We start from the raw sequence: 12,238 nt of genomic DNA on the forward strand, positions 1-12,238 counted from the left end.
ATGCCTTAGACACTACTGTATCCTTGTGAAGCACTTCAAGAAGAAAATGTTAAGCTGAAGTGATCAGAAGGCTGCTTTGGCTTTTACAGAGCTCAAACCTATTCCTGTTATTCTTATCTGAAGATTATTAGCTTAACAAGGAAGCTGAAATGATAAACTTAGTGCATACCCAAGATCTCCCCATTCATTTACAGCAAGAGAGAGCTAGATTTAAGTCTGCCAGTCTGTGGTAGCCAAATTCTCATACTTCATTTCCATACTAAATCATTCTTTCAAAGGAAAACTTATAACTGATACCCTGGCAGCATCTAGAATCTATATAGCTGCCCCTTATCAGGGCAGGCTTTCTTTTTTGGTGGTTCTACCACCTTTGTGGGAGCAAGGTTGTTTCTAGCCCTGGGAAACCAACGTAGGAACTGCTAATTTTAGACTAGGCAGTAATCTTTACTCCTGTGTTGTCTTGGCATGTTTGAAGGGTGCATGCAGCTTAAAGCTCTGTGGAAGTGCAAGCCTCCCTATCCCCAGCATGTATCCAGCCAAGCATGTATCCTTAAGCCCAGGGATGGGTTATTGGCACTGTCAGTATTTCTCTGAAAGAGGCACTGAGGGATTGCACCACGGTGTGAATCCTTCCTTATCTCTCACTTGTGTGGACTAGAGAACACAATACTTCCTTAAATGTCACTGGAGTAATACACTTTGCCTCTGAATAGGGTTACTACCAAATTGCAGGCCATATAGAAGTATTAAATGATCAGAACTTATATTTTCATTGGTCTCTGCCAGTTTGTTAGTTTAGATAAACAGGATCTTCCTCATGTCCTATTTTCTAGATTCTCCTTATCTTATCCTTCTGCCAGCAGGATCATCCATGGAGTTGAGTGTTGTGCTGGACTAAGTACTTCCTGTAGAAACTGCTGTGAAACTCCAGTCTGATTTGTACAGCCATGCAGCATTGACTCCACAGAAGCAAGCAACTGTGCGGAGGAGTCACGATCTAAATCGTTTTACTTCCAGTCTCTGAGCTTTGAAGTGTTTCAGGGCATGTTGACTGTTATAATGTATCTTCATCTCACTAGCTGCTCCTCACTGAGAGGGAACTTCTCATTGTTTTTGACACCAGCACTAAACACTCCTGTTTAGCAATACAAGAAGGGTGCAGTAATCTATACAGAAAGCTGCAGCCCCTCACTTGAGCTGCTAAATGTTTTGAAGTAATAAATCTCTTACCAGACAGTGGTTAAACTCTGCATATTTCCTCCATTCTGTGATTGCTTAGCAAAGGGAGAAACAAAATTGCCACTACTTCTTGAAGAGTGTGATTAGGAATCTTTCTACTAGTCTCTTTGCAGTTAATCCTAATGGAGCTCAGGGATTTTTTTACCTCCCTTTCCAACACAGCTTTATTGATGTTTGAATGAGTCAAAGGAATAGAGTGACTAGCCTCACTTTCAACAAAGAGGAAATTAAAGCAAGTCATACCATATGAAAGTGAATAGCTGCTTAGAATAAAGGGTACACAAGCTTGGGGTAAAATCTAACTTCTGCCATACCTGTATCCCAATATAGATGGGAAAGAACAAAATGATGGGTTTGCCACAGACTTTAGTATCTATATCACCTTTCATTCTTAATGAAAGATAAGAATTGGAATTTTCTAGATAATTCATTGGAGTTGACTGAAATGTTTAGTAGCAGTCCTGTGGCTGATAAGCTGTTGTAAAGCTCTGGTCCAAGCTTTTGTGTAAGAATCTTTCAATTAAAAATGGTTCAGCTATGTAGTTCATGAATTTCTATCATGGGAGGAGTTTCATGTGACTTATTACATAGCTCTGGAAAAATGAGATTTTAATTAAGTATTCAGTGCTATAAATGCATGACTAAAACAACATGCTGACATCTACTTGTATAGACAAGCTCTCTGAATTTGAACTTGCATGTTTTATAAACAGCCATTTATTTTAACATGAGCCATTTTGGCCTCTAGTTTAGTACTCAAGTATATAATATCTAACAAATTTTCATGTTCTTTAATAGTAATGGTAAGTTTGCAGTCAGTTCAATGTTTAGAATGCATGCAGCTTGCATGGAAAAGTCAAGAAAACTTATCTGCTGCAAACATCAGAAATCTTAACCTCATAAATAGCTAGAATTCTTGAAAACATGGGTTGTTTTGGAAAAAAACTTAGAGTTAAGTTGAAGATTAGTGAACAACCCAAGCTTGCATGTAGATCCAGCAGAGTAAACACTTGTTTATGCAGATATGATGTGATAGGAAACTCTCCATAATCTGTGCTGGTAACTGACAAGTACTAAGGTGGGTAGATAGAACAGTAAGAGTGGTCTGGACACTATATTCTTCATCTGTCACCTCAAACATAAATTCTTTGCTATTTTTATCAAGTGACTTTTTGCATGGATCCAAACACAACTGACTGGGCATGGGTGCAATACTCATATGTAATACAGTAAACTAGGTGATAACCAACTCCTACATATAGTGTAGCACATTGTTACTCAGGCCCTTATAGTACTTGCACAGTATAAAGTTGGGAAAAATTGATAATTATATGACAAGTATTCTGATTTTGCACAGGGAACTGTAAAAACAAATGTACAGCTTCAGTTTTAGTACACTTGAAGTAGTGCTATGCAAACACTGAACCTTTTATATTGCTCCATTTCCCCAGTGACACATCAGTGACTGGCTTTGAGAATTAAGTCCTGTGCAACAATGGTGAACAGTGTCCAGAAATATAACTTAGATTGGTGTTGAGGAGTCCTTGCTTTCTCTTTGCTGTGGAAATGTTAATTAGTCAGGTGAAAGACTGACTGTTAGCATTAGACAATAAAGTGAAAGGAAGAAAATTGCTTCCTACTTAAAAAGGTACTATTATACCCTTTTCAAAGAGGCATTTCAAAGACCTAGAAGACCAGCAGCCACATAGAATGATCACTTTTCAAACTCTTTATTTTAGGAGAAAGTGTTTTTGGAGACCATGAGTATTTGCAGAATGTACATGCTAAAGACCATTGAATATTGAGCACTTCCTTGACCTCTGGGTTTTTATCTTCTTTAGAACTAGTGAAGGCAAAGTTCAGACAATGAACAAAAATGAAACTTGACCTAGCTTTTTCAAGAGCTGTAACTTTCAAGAACTTCAAAAGTGAATAAGTTCTTATATAAGGTGTCAAACGTTACACTGTCATCGGTGCAAAACCAAAACTATGCTGACATAACTGCTAGCTGTTCTCCAGCACTAGAATTTACTGTAAGACTCTAATTTAGAGGCACAGTAAATTCATAAACTGCCCATGTTGTGGTACTCTGACAGCTCCATCTTGATCAGAAATCTGTTCCTAGGGTTTCTGGCTCCATGTGAAATTCGCTTCAAAGCAACAGGGAAACTTCTTGCCAGATACAGAAATACAATGGCAATAAAGCTCTTAGCCACACTTCTTTGGAAGTTTCCTTGACAGATATGTCAAAACAAGATTCACAAAGCTTATTAGATGTGATACAAAAGTCTGTGTCCTAAAAACTATGGAGGAAAAAGCAGGTTTGCATGTCATAAAGAAACAGTCACTTGATCAATGATTATCTTGTCAGTAAAACAAACTATTGGCCTATTGTCACTGCCAGTTAGAGGAATAAATGTGGTTAGTCTTGACGCTAATATACATTTCCCTATAAAGCAGTTTACAGCAGGAAGGAAGTGGGAGCAGCAGTTCAATGATACAGTGGATGCATGATTCACCCTGCCATTTCCTTATCTCGAGACTTAAGGCTCTTCCAGGCTGAACCCTTGGGATGGCTGAGGACTTGTGACTCTGACAGGAGTAGAATAAATCTGGCGAGACTGAGTAGTTAGGCTTGAAGTGTCTTGCCCCAGGTAACAGCAAGTAAGTGACTTGGTTGGAGAACCATGGATCTTAAGTTCATTGCCTGCTCAGTGAGCCACCAGACTTTGTCCAGAATGACAGCATTGATCAGTCTTGTTTCTGTGATCAGATGGACAAATAATTGAAGAGATAGTGAAGGCTAGCATAATTCATGACAGATGAATAGTGGCTTCAATAGTGATGTGAAGGCCTGTTTTGAAAAGTTGAGGATAAATCAACAGCTCTTGCAACATGGTAATGTTGAATTAAATGAAAGCACTTTTATAGTTAAACTATTAAATTCCATTAATTTGAAGTTATTCGGGTTATTTTGATGCAAAGTATAACAAGTGCTGTTCTGATGATGGCCTGTCTATGGTGTGATGCAAAGCAAGGATAACAAGTGCATGTGGGTAGCAGCATTCAAAACAGCCTACCAGGTTAAGTACCCTTTTTTCCTAGTTAAATGTGGCAAAGCTCCATCTGAATGGATTTTTTTCACTTTCTGCCCTGGCTGTCATGTGCTGTTAGCCTTAGATTTCAGGTTCTCTGCAGAGATGTCTGTATTCTAGAGACTATAATGGGTGGTCAGACACTGATGTGTCTGCCTGAGTACATGGTGTAGTAGAATACCAAGTAAGGAGTCTTAATGTTCATTCTGGATTGTATGTAGGTTTTTTTTTTAAGTCCTTGTAAATCCAAACTTATATTTAACCTGCATTCTGTCCTGATTTGTCTCCTTAAATTGAGTCCTGCATTGCTGTTTGACCCTGATATCGCTTCTTCTCCTTTATGTTGTCTTCAATTTCTAAGCCTCCTAAGTGTCATCCAGGCACCACATAGATCTCCTCTTCCTTGTCTCACTTCACTTATTTCTCTCTCTTCTGCCTCTACATCTTATCTCCTACTTCCTCATGATGTTTCCTTTTCATCAAAGCAGCATTAATCTCTTTTCCACTGACAGCTGAAAACCAAAGGGGCAAGTAAGACTTGGTTCGAACTGCAAAGTTTGGAAGCAAACCTGATCATAAGCAGTATGAGGAAACTGTATGCCAATTTCTAATAAAATCTTAACAGCAGCACTGCTCTTTCAGAAAAACAAATCAAATGTTAACTTTGGAAATAGTCAAGAGAGGGACAGATGGAATCCTGTGATTCTCTTCTCCCTGATGCAGTTTTTAAAAATAAATTAAAAGCTAGTATACTTCTGAGTGACAGATATGGCTTGCCAGTTTGTAGGTTATTTTTTGCTATTGTTAATATCTAAATAGATTGTGGTTGAGTTAGGGTAGTTGATAGATTTAAATTCCACAGGAAAAACCACTTGTCTTGAATTCATTAGCTCAGTTTTCAGATTTAAGGAGCTGTTTGTGCTTAAACTTTGAAATTATATAGTGGTAACAGAATACTGTTCAGATCAGTACCTTCTGGTGGTACTTTTAGGGGTACTTTCAGGGGTTGCTCGGATTGTATTGTAAATACCTGTTAAACTTTTTCTCTAGTTGTGTTACAGCCTTCAACTAACCAGAAGAATGGTCAGGACATGCTCTATGGAGTTTGCACTGAACTCATAGTACATCTTGAGATATTTTCCCTGTAAGATTGATCTGAGTCTGAGCTTCAATGTCCTGAGTTGAATATGAAGTACTTCTTGGCTTATGTTGTCTAATTGTAACCCATTTTCTGGTAACTTATTAATGGAGTAAATAGATGCTTTTAATTATTTGAAGAATGTTTTGAATGATCTCAAAACTAAACATAACTTAGACAAATCTCGTGAATTCTTATTCTTTAGTTGAACTGTTACAGGTCACATGCTAGTCTTTAAAGTGTAAACTTTATCACGTGCTCTGGGAGTGCTAACAAAGGACACTTCTTGGAATTGTTTCCCATGTTTTAGAATGCCAGTTTAATGTTTGCCTGCTCTGTTTGGGATGCTATAAATGCCCTTCTAAAGCAAAGATACTCAACCCATGTCAGTTGAGTTGTTCCCTACCTCCAAATCTAACAATAGTCTCTATAGGCATAAAACTGAGCCTAAACTTTTTAAGGGTGGAAAACTGCTTATGCATAGATGTTGTTTCTGTGGTGTTCCTGCATTGTTTTGTCATCTGAGATATTTTAGACTGAAATCTAGAGACTGCTGTATACTCACCTTAAGCTGAAGCTAATAGGAATTCTGGCTGTTTCAGAATTCCTAAAGCGTTTGGTCCTCTGTTTCATATGGGGTACTCTAGCTGGCTTTATCTGCATGTTTTGTCAAGCTGCATTGAGGAGAAGTAGCAAGAGTTGGCTAAAGAATTTCCTGCAACTTTTTGACAGCCTCTGATAAATCTCAAAACAGGAGCGAAAAACCTGGGGAAAAACTACAGAGTAAGTCTCTGTCCATTTCTTATGACCAGATACTAGTTCAGGCACATCTTACGTGCTATCTACAGAATACTGGGTGAGTGAAAACTTAACGTGAAGCGTAGTAGTCCAACAGCCAGAGGAAATAACCACACAGGCAGGAACAGCTGGCGTGCTGCCTAAGCATCCACTCCCATTGAAGAGAGTTAGGTCAGCTCGCACGGTGTGTTTTGAATTCTTTGAATATACTTGCTAAACCTCAGACTTGTAGCACAAGACTCACAGCGGAGAGACTTTTAGTCTTCCTCTCACCTCCACCAAGATATTGTTTGTAATGAAGGTGCTCGTGCCAGCTTTGACTTAAGTTAAGAGGATGTTTGCTGGTTGCTTCATTTAAGGTATGGCAGAAATCTGCCTGCTTTTAGAGTAAAAGCTGAGTAATTCACCCTGACAATACAGCCATCAAAGGACAGTATTTGCATAACTAAGCCAAGAATCACCAAAATCTGATGACTTCCTGATGGATTGCTACAGCCTTAAGTACAGGGCTTCCCCCCAATCCCATCCTCTCCCTGCCCTTATCCCCACCCCAACCATTAGAAACAAAGTTGAGTGGAACTTGGTCAAGAGGAAGTTTTGTACTCGTTGCCATTCTACAGGGATACTGTCTCCGAACTGTAAGTCTCCCAGAAGCTAGTTCAAGACAAAATAAAATGGAGATGAATATTTCTGCACAAATTGTCAACATTACATTGTCAGTCCAAATTATGGACTGTTCCTTAAAACAATGGCACACAATTCAACCATAGTCTAACATTTTCCCAGATTTTACAGTGACTTTGACCTCTGATACATGAAAGTACATGATTATAACAATCCTGCTTGGAGAGTGGCTATAATTTTCTTCTGTTTACTTTTGAGTGTTATGGAGAACTTGCCACAAATGCTTAAAATTCACAGTTAAATTTTCTCAAGTTAGGATAAAACTACTGAGAATATTACTTGCTGTTTGGAGCAAGTCACTGGGATGACTCGTTTTAAATTAACAGGCCCCCCTCCTGCAGGATGCACAGTGTTCAATAACTGTTTATTGTGCTGTGCATATTTAAATGTCTTCAAAGGGTAGAGTTGGGAGTATCATACTCACAAATTAAGGATGTTTATGGTGACAAGTAAAATCTAGTTAATGTTGTGCACTGCTAGAACTCAAGCAGGAAAGTGACACCATACATAAAATTTTTCTCCTCTTTTTGGAGTTGTGTAAAGTACATAGGCCATCTCAGCCCCAATCCAAAGAACAGAACAGCATGTTAAACAAAAGATTTCTATGGTAACATAGGTAACTTGGCTCTTTTAAAGGCCTATGTCTTTTTACTCTCCCTCATACAACTAGCACTTAAGGAACACTAGTCTCTGCTTTTCATAGCACCTGTTGATTTTAACTAGAATGTTTTATACTGATTGTGTTTATAAGGATACTGTGTCTAACTTACTCTATTGCTGTGTAGTGTGATCATAACAGTGGCTCTAATGTTAAAAATATTTCCAGGACATTTTTTTTTGCATAAGTCCAAGTTTGAAAAGTAGGCTTTTACTTAAATGTAATGGAAATTTCCATGACTTCAGTACAGTATAGAGGCTTAAATAAACATTTCCATGAAGAGCTTGTAATTTAAAATTTATTGTACTCTGCTGAATGTATGATAACTGGACAGGGTAAGTCAGTGGATTTTAAATCAGAAAAAAATGATTGTTTATTGCCCAAGCTGAAATGTAAATTAGCATAAAATTATATCTGCAGTAGCCTCTAGCATGAGCAACATAAGGGGTAACAGAAGTAAGACCTTGATTATAAAAATGTTTTGGGAAGACCAGCTCACTGACTGTGCTAACAGCATGCTGTACTGACTTCATTAGCACAAAGCAGCTTTGTCCTACCTGACCAGGTAAAAATATGAATGTGGCAGCAAGCACGGAGTCTGTTCATGAATTATGGCAATGCAGGGGTGTGGTCAGAGCATGCTGGAGGCTTAGCTGTTCCGCTATTTTAGTGGCTCCTGGAGGGCTATTGCAGGCAGCAGCAACTGAAAACACACAACTGGAATGTCTACAGTGCCTTCCTAACATTAAGCCTCTTTCATTCCTACCCAAAAAGGGGGAGGACCTATTTTAAGGTTTAATAGTGCTCTCTTAAATTAGAAGGGAACTTCCACAGCTGGATATTCAGACTGGTTTAGGTAGTGGATGCTGTGGTTGTCACTAAACAGCTAGATGTGCTGAGACCAAAATGGTTGACTTGTCACTCTGTAGTAATTGCTCCCCATGGGGGGAAAAATGCCATAGCATGGCTTAAATCACACATGGAAGCCTCAGAGTGTGCAAGCAGCTATCTTACACAGATGAAGAGTCAGAGGTAGGGAAGAGCCACATCAGGAAGTGTATTTCTGCTGGAAGAAGCTTGCCTTGCACAGTCATATGCACAGATTTTCTCAGCTGTGCTACTACAATAGTTTATTTCTGAAAGGCTACTTCTAAGGACCTGATGTCCAAGGTTGCCATTGGAGGGACAGTGGGATGTGCAAGGACTGAGATAGTATCCAGCCTATATAAGACAAATCAAATGCATCTTCTCCTGGAATTGAATTACATGCATGGATCTTAATCTTTAGTACCAAAAAAGGTTAATTCAATGAACAGAAAGTATTAGTATTTCTACCCAGACTAGAGCATGAGAACTTAAGCAAGCTGAGACTCACTTCAAGCCATACTGATCCCAGTCACTGCTTTTCTGCCTTCTTTTTAGTTTAATACATAATAGTAATATGGGGAAAGGGGGATGCCTTGCACACGAATTTTTTGTTGATATAAGTGAGAAATAAAATGTAAAGAGTATGCTAATTGGATTGCATTTGGTTCTCCAAAGGAAGCAATTTTGTACTCTGTTACTTCGGTTCTCTGGTTGCGTGTCGATATCAAGGCAGAAACAGAGCTCTTTGTCTGGCTACATGCACTCTCCTAGGTTAAACTTAATTCTCACTGTCTACACCCAACAAGACTGCAGAGTTTTCTTTTTCCCTGTCTCCCCCCCCACCATGCCACTCTGAGAAATTGTAAGTCAACTTGTATTATCAACACAATAAGTACAGCCACAGCCTGTTCTCTCTGGGGTAGTATTTGCAATCTCTTGATAGTTAAGAAACACTCACCACCCCTTTGACAACAGAAGTGACTATAATGCAAACAGTGAAGAACACTTGCTGCTTGATTATGCATGTTTAATATGCATGCTCGTTTCCCTACTCATCACCCAACGCTGAGGAAGCCTGAGACATCAGGCATAGCAGCACAATGGTTGGCTGTGAATGAATTCATGTAGGATGCAACTTGTCATTTGGCCTTAAATACACTGGAATTTCTTCCTTGCTTTTCTGACACTGATTTGCAGGGACTGTACACGCTAGTCTGCCTTGAGCCTTCTGCTGCTTGCCCCAGCTCTTTGCTGGGGCTAGGAATCCACACAGAAGAAGAAAAGAAATTAATCGGTGCAAAATCCATACAGGCACTACAGCTAAGGAGGGTACTCAAGGAAACCATTTTGCAGTCTTGGCCATAGCACTACCTGTATGACAAATACTGCCTTTATTTTTTCCCCACCGCTGAACCACACGGCTGACTGCTGTGAGCATGTATTCTAAGAGCAGGCTAATACATTTAAAGATGTGTAAGGCGAGACGTTTCATTCTCTCGATAGAGCTAAGCACAGATTTTTGCAGTTAAAAAAGCCACCCACCTCCCCTCTCCCCTTCCCCACCCGCTGGAAACTGAAATAGCGAGAGTACTCGAAGCGTGTGTGCTGCGCCGCTTTGTTCCCCGCGGCTCGCCGCGCTGCTCGCTGCCCGCCCGCCGCCCCGCGCCTGCCTTCGCCTCGGGCGCCCGCGCCGCCGGGAGCCCCTCGGGCCGTGGGGCGGGCGGGGAACGGGGGCTTTACCTGCCGCGTCCCCCCGCGGAGCCAGGGGCGCCTGGAGCTGCTGCATCCACGCCGGGGGCCGGGCCGGGCCGGGGCGGGCGGGCGCTCACAGTGCCCGGGGGGGGCGGCTGGGCGCCGGAGCCATCGCCGCCCGGGGGAGCGGTGGGAAGGGAGCGCCGCCGCCGGAGCCTCCGTGAGCCGGGGGGAGACTCAGCACCGGGGCGCTGAACAGCTCCACGGAGCGCCACGGGCGGGGCCGGCTCCGCGCTCCCCGCCCCTGGGCGCGGGAGGGCCGCGCCGCCCCCCGCCTCGACGCGCCGCGCTGCGGCCGCCCCGCCCCGCCCCGCCCCGCCCCGCCCCGCCCCAGGCGGGGGCCCGGCCCGCGGGCGGTGGCCGAGCAGAAGGGGCGGGGAGGACCACACTTCCCAGGCGACCCCGCGGCGGACGGTGGGGGGGGGGGGTGGCTCTGCGCCCGGGGGCTGCCGGGAGTTGTAGTGCCGCCGCTTGTGGCGCGCGTCAAGCGCCGGGGGGCTCGGCGGGGCGGTGCTTCCCGTCAGGCCGCGGCGGGGAGCCGGCGGCCTCGCGGCCCTCCCCTCGGCGCGGGCCGCTGCGCGAGGGCGGGGCTCGAGCAGCGTCGCCTCAGGGCGGGGCGGACTGACGCACCGGCGGTTTGGTGCTGCCTCAGGGCAGCGCGCCCCTCGCTGCTGCCGGGCGTCCGGGGGCCGCGGTTGCACCTCGGTGGTGTGTTGTCAGCGGGTGCCAGCGCGTCTCGCTTTCTGTGAGGATTTTTCAAAATGTTTGACCCTTTTCCGGCTTTTTCAACAAGAGTCTAAGGTTCTGCTGTTCTTCCATGGTATTAGGGGCTTATTGAGGAAAAATAAGTAATACTATAGCTATCGTGGTCTTGGAGTAAGATCTGAAAACTGTCACCCCCCCTCCCATCCCCCTACAGTGTTCAGAAGCTACTTAAAGTAATCAAAGTCAGGACTTTAAATGCTATGTTGCTACTCAAAAGCAAAACACCCCCAAAACGAAGCAAAAAAATACAATGACTATCAATTGCAGCAGGTTTTCAGGAAGGCATCTCTAATCCCTGTGTTTATACAGGGTTCTTCAGGTAATTATGAACATTTGATGAAGTAGGGTGAGCACAGTTATTAATTAACTTACAAATGAACTGGCAAAGGTAAAACTAGGAAGAGAATTGAGGAGTCATGTTTCCAGGTATGTTTTCTATCCACTTGATCATCAAAAGAGAAAGAGACTATTCAGTGTAGTTTTGACTAAAAGTTAATTTACATTTTTGATAATGACCATGGTAGGAGAATCTTGGAACACTTGTTGAAGTGTTGAGGGGTAGCAAGTCAATTTTGACCTTTGAGCGTGACACTGTCTCTTACCATGGATTATGTGAAGATACTGAAAACTTGCATATTTTACCTCGCCAAGGTTTTTTTCTTTGGAATTTCACCAAAGTGGAAGGAGAGAGTGTTAAATCATGCTTAAGCTTTTTCTTTGTTGAGAGGATCCTAGAATCCTGTATGTTGAGGTAGTATGTATGCCCGCTGCTAATGCTACTTTGAAACCCCGGAGCCCAGCCATCACCCTTGTCTAAGAAATGTTTTTCTAGCAATTATACTGGAAACTGGAAAACAATATGAAAGAAACCTAGGGCTATTGATTTAAACTAAGCAGCAAAACCTTCCTTTGGGTTGTCTTCTTCCCTACATAGTTTATTCTAAACTAGTGATGCAGAAAAAGTTAGATATAACTGTTTGGGGGGTTGTTTTTGTTTTTATTTTTGTTTTTCCAATGAGTGGATATTGCAATGATTTCTCATCCCCTTTCAGGTGCTTTCTTGGATAATTCTTAGAGTCAACGTAACAGTTTTCCTTGATAGCAACTGGTCATGCAACTACACTCTACTGAGCAAGTTCACTTCTGCAGCTAGCCTGAAAAGGTGAGATGTTGATGCTGACTCTGATATTTCATGTTGTACAATGGTTCTTGCATTTAAAGTACTGTAGGGTTTGTCTTGCT

General features: G+C 42.2%; 1 protein-coding gene and 1 long non-coding RNA gene across 2 annotated transcripts in view; one reads left to right on the top strand and one right to left on the bottom strand.

The window, feature by feature from the left end:
- SMPD3 (sphingomyelin phosphodiesterase 3) overlaps positions 1 to 10,419 on the bottom strand; it is a 139,816-nt gene extending 129,397 nt beyond the window's left edge. Inside the window, exon 1 of the mRNA XM_026102097.2 lies at positions 10,220 to 10,419. The gene's annotated coding sequence lies outside the window, so the exon portion shown is untranslated. The remainder of the gene's footprint in view (positions 1 to 10,219) is intronic.
- Positions 10,420 to 10,906: 487 nt separating this feature from the next.
- LOC112984304 (uncharacterized) overlaps positions 10,907 to 12,238 on the top strand; it is a 57,892-nt gene continuing 56,560 nt past the window's right edge. Inside the window, exons 1-2 of the long non-coding RNA XR_003259439.2 lie at positions 10,907 to 10,976; positions 12,049 to 12,158. This is a non-coding gene — a long non-coding RNA (uncharacterized LOC112984304). The remainder of the gene's footprint in view (positions 10,977 to 12,048; positions 12,159 to 12,238) is intronic.

This window comes from Dromaius novaehollandiae, chromosome 13, assembly GCF_036370855.1.
Source record: "Dromaius novaehollandiae isolate bDroNov1 chromosome 13, bDroNov1.hap1, whole genome shotgun sequence".
Lineage (NCBI taxonomy): Eukaryota > Metazoa > Chordata > Aves > Casuariiformes > Dromaiidae > Dromaius > Dromaius novaehollandiae.